The sequence below is a fragment of the Pristiophorus japonicus genome, chromosome 9 (assembly GCF_044704955.1).
Source record: "Pristiophorus japonicus isolate sPriJap1 chromosome 9, sPriJap1.hap1, whole genome shotgun sequence".
Taxonomy (NCBI): domain Eukaryota; kingdom Metazoa; phylum Chordata; class Chondrichthyes; family Pristiophoridae; genus Pristiophorus; species Pristiophorus japonicus.
The window spans coordinates 94,101,620-94,106,025 of NC_091985.1; the positions used below are offsets into that span (position 1 = coordinate 94,101,620).

Genomic DNA, 4,406 nt, shown 5'->3' on the forward strand with positions numbered 1-4,406 from the left:
TGTTTGTTATTCATTATTTTTGTGTTATATTGCTGTTCTGGGAGAAAAGAAGATACTGAAAGTGATTGAAACCTTACTGAGAATTTCTTAAAGCTACACTACATTTGTTATAAAATCATAGAAATTTACAGCAAGGAAGGAGGCCATTTTGGCAGATCGTGTTTGCGTCTGCCGACCAAGAGCTATCCAGCCTAATCCCACTTTCCAGCATTCCGTCCGTAGCCCTGTAGGTTACAGCACTTTAAGTGTACATCCAAGTATTTTAAAAATGTGGTGAGGGTTTCTGCCTCTACCACCTTTTCAGGCAGTGAGTTCCAGACCACCACAACCCTCTGGGTGAAGAAATTTCCCCTCATATCTTCTCAAAACCTCCCCCCAATTACTTTAAATCTATGCCCCCTAGTTGTTGACCCCTCTGCCAAGGGAAACAGGTCCTTCTTATCCACTTTATTCAGGCCCCTCATAATTTAATATACCTTAATCAGGTCTCCCCTTAGCCTCCTCTGTTCTAAAGAAAACAGACCCAACATCTCCAATCTTTCCTCATAGATAAAATTCTCCGGTCCAGGCAACTGCACACAGTACTTCAGCTGCGACCTAACCAGTGTTTTATACAGTTCAAGCATAACCTCCTTTTTTTTTAAATTCGTAGCCAATCTTTCCAATTCTTTGTCAAATCACAAACGCCAGAGGTCACCTTGCACACATCAAGGATCACTCTGCGCCAATGCTCTTAGCCAAAAGGCCTAGAGCCACTGCACTGTTCCTGGAAGTACTACAATACCAGGTTCGTGCCATGGAGGTGGATGGGTCAGCACCCCCACACACCTCCGTGGAGGTGGATGGGTCAAGCCACCCCACCCACCTCCTATTTCCAAAAAGCATAGGAGAAGCACCTTCCTGATCCAGGGAGAACCACTTTGGGGTCATGGTTACTCCCCTGTCAGGTCAGTTACGCATGATCTTAGCCAAAAGGCCGAGAAGCCAAGTCCAGAACAGCCCCCTCCCTTGTTGTGCTTGTAACATACTGGCTAAAGAAGTTCTCCTGAATGCATTTTAGGAATTATGCACCCTCTGTACCATTCACACTGCTTTTTTCCCAGTTAATATTAGGGTAGTCGAAATCCCCTACTATTACAGCTCTATAGTTTTTGCACTTCGCAGCAATTTGCCCACATATTTGTTCTTCTATCTCCCTCTGACTGTTTGGGAGTCTATAGTACACTCCCAGTAGTGTGATCGCCCCTTTTTTGTTCTTCAATTCAACCCATATGGCCTCGTTTGATGACCCCTCTAACATATCATCCCTTCTCACAGCTATAATTGTTTCTTTAATTAATACTGCGACAACCCTTTCCTTTTTTACACCCCCTCTCTATCCTGTCTGAAAACCCTGTAACCAGGAATGTTGAGCTGCCATACCTGTCCTTCTTTCAGTCATGTCTCAGTAATGGCTATAATATCGTATGCCAAGTATCTATCTGTGCTCTCAGCTCATCTGCCTTATTCCCTATACTCCTTGCATTGATGTATATACCATTTAGTGGTGCCAAACTCCTTGTTGTCTATTTTCCAGCCCTTGTTTCCTCTGTCTTCCAAATTCACTTTCTACTTTTCTACTGCCCAATTCCAGCTATGCTTCTCTCCCCACTGAAATTATTCTTCGGTTCCCATCCCCCTGCCAAGCTAGTTTAAACCCTCCCCAACAGCACTAGCAAACCCTCACGCGAGGATACTGGTCCCGGCTCTGTTGAAGTGCAACCAGTCTGACTTGTACAGGTCCCATCTCCCCCAGAAACAGTCCCAATGCCTCACGAATCTAAAGCCCTTCCGCCCACACCATCTCTCCGGCCACACATTAATCTTCTCTATCCTCCTATTTCTGTACTCACTAGCACATGGCACCAGCAATAACCCAGAGATTACAACCTTTGAGGTCTTGCTTTTTAATCTCTCTCCTAGCTCCCTAAACTCTGCCTGCAGGAGCTCATCCCTCTTTCTACCTATGTCATTGATACCGATATGGACCACGAGTTGTTCACCCCCCTCCCCCGAATGTCTTGCAACCGCTCGGTGACATCCTTGCCCCTGGCACCAGTGAGGCAACATACCTTCCTGGAGTCACGTTTGCGGCCACAGAAACAGCTGTCTGTTCCCCTGACTATTGAATCCCCTACAAGTATAGCTCTTCCATTCTTCTTCTTCCCCTGTGCAGCTGAGCCACCTGTGGTGCCATGGACTTGGCTCTGACTGCACTCCCCAGAGGCACCATCGCCCTCACTAGTACTCAGAACAGAGTACTGGTTGGAGAGTGGGATGCACTCCTGCCCTAGCTACCTGGTCATCCTCTTCTATCTGGTGGTCATCCACTTCCTCCCTGTCTGCACACTTTTTACCTGTGGGTGACCATCTCTAGAAATGTGCTATCGACAAAATTCTCAGTCTCATGGATGCACCGATGTGACTTCAGCCACTGCTGAAGCTCTGAAACGTGGAGCTCAAATTGCTGCAGCTGGAGACACCTCCTGCATGCATGGTCGTCCAGGCTATGCACTCCACGGGACTGAACTGCCCTGCCATGTCTCTAATTAATTGACTATAAACTAAACTATGAAATAAACTTAACACACAAAGACAAAAAAAACACTTACCGGCAATTCACCAATCAGCTCCTTCCCTTGTGCCAACGTCACTTTTTGTTTCTGACGTCACTCCTGTGTTGAGTTGCTATCGACTCTCCACCTGCTTGCTGCCGCTGCTGCTGGTGATCCAGTCTGCGCTGTCACTGGGCCTCCCGCTCAATTTATACTCTGCCCGCTCGCTGCTGCCGCTGCTTCTGCCTCTTTCTTCCCCCTCTTCTCCGAATTCCCACTCTTTCCAAATTCTCAAATAATCTGCTCAGTTTAAGTCCACTCTTTGCTCTGAAAAACTGTTGATTTTATACTCCCAATTTGCAAGTGTTGACTCAACTCCTCTATTCTCTGTGATTAACACATATTCAAGACACTAAAAACATCTCAATAGTGGATAATCAAGGGATAAGTTCGAGGTTTAAATCAAAATTAAACTAGTTTTTATTATGTACAGCTTCTACTTACCTAATACTTACCAGAAATTCCCACTCTTTCTAAATTCCCAAATAAACCACTCTGTCTACATCCATTCCTTTTTAAGACCGCACTGTGCAGACCACTCTGTGCTCTGAAAAACTGTGCCAGGTTCCCAGGGAATGGTCATTCTCTCCTGTTCTGGCTTGGCGCCCCGCTCGCTTTACAGGTTTTGGAGGAGGAGTTGGAGGGTGACAGGAGGCATGCAACACAGGTGTGTTTTCACCTCAGGAGATCAGTTAGCAGCTGTTCTTACACGGTGAGCCAGACACGGACCCAGACATGCGTACCTGGACCTATCAGATAGCACCTGTATATGGAAACTGCAGTCTCCCAAGGTGGCTGTCACTGAACTTTTCACACTCCCACAGCCAGACATGCAAACCACTTTAGCAACAGAAATGCCTCCATCTGTCGCAGTCAAGGTGACATGAACCTTGAACCTTTATGTTACAGGGCCATTCCAAGCAACAATAAAAACCTTAGATCAGGATCTCTGAATACAACTGGAAATCTCACCAACTACCATAAGTTGTCTCATAGCAAAAAGACTGTCAGAACACACAATATTTTTATACATTACAAATTGTTATGGATCCTAACAGTGTGTGATACAAGTGTTTAGACAGTAGCATTCCCTGGTGTTTAACGTTTAGCAAATTGTATGGGAAGGGTTGCTGCCATTCCCCACACCTTCCCTAGAAGTACATCTTTAAGAGATAGTGCCATCTCTTTCATAACTCTGGTCCTGGAACCCTGGCTCCTGGCCATCCCGTCCTCCAATCACTAAATGCTCGGTGAATGGGGAGACACACACTTATATTCAAATGAACTGATCTTGCATTATTACAGTGCAAAGTCAGCTAAGTTCACTGCTGGCTCCTGCAGTCCCTGAGGAGTAGTTACTGTTGTGTATCTGTAAAGCATGCACTCCCATGTTCCGCCACCAGGGAGCTCATCCCCTGAAGTCCCAAGGGATCCCAGCATCCCTTGGGAGCACTGTACATAAGTCGGCCCCTAAGGCCTGTACCTCACTCTGGAGTGTCTTATTAAAGACTGAGGTCACTGTTACTTTAACCTCCCTGTGTGCAGCCTCATCTGTGTTAGGAGCACAATAGTTACCACTGCATCAGGACTGTGTTATGGGTTCCACCGCTTCTCACATGCTTCCACCTTATCCTCGGCTCCCTGTGAGCAATGACAGGAGAGGTTTTCTAGTATATTTACATTTTCTTTAATCTCATTGGGATCTCCCTCTTCTTTCACTTAGAATTAATGCAAAGTCTCAGATAGTTCAGG

The 4,406-nt window shown here is 46.0% G+C and overlaps 1 non-coding gene across 1 annotated transcript; it reads right to left on the reverse strand.

Annotated features, from left to right (window-relative positions):
- Nucleotides 1-791: 791 nt before the first annotated feature.
- Nucleotides 792-988, reverse strand: LOC139274368 (U2 spliceosomal RNA). Its single transcript, XR_011595452.1, has one exon. It is a non-coding gene; the product is annotated as a U2 spliceosomal RNA (small nuclear RNA).
- Between the last annotated feature and the right edge of the window lie 3,418 nt (nucleotides 989-4,406).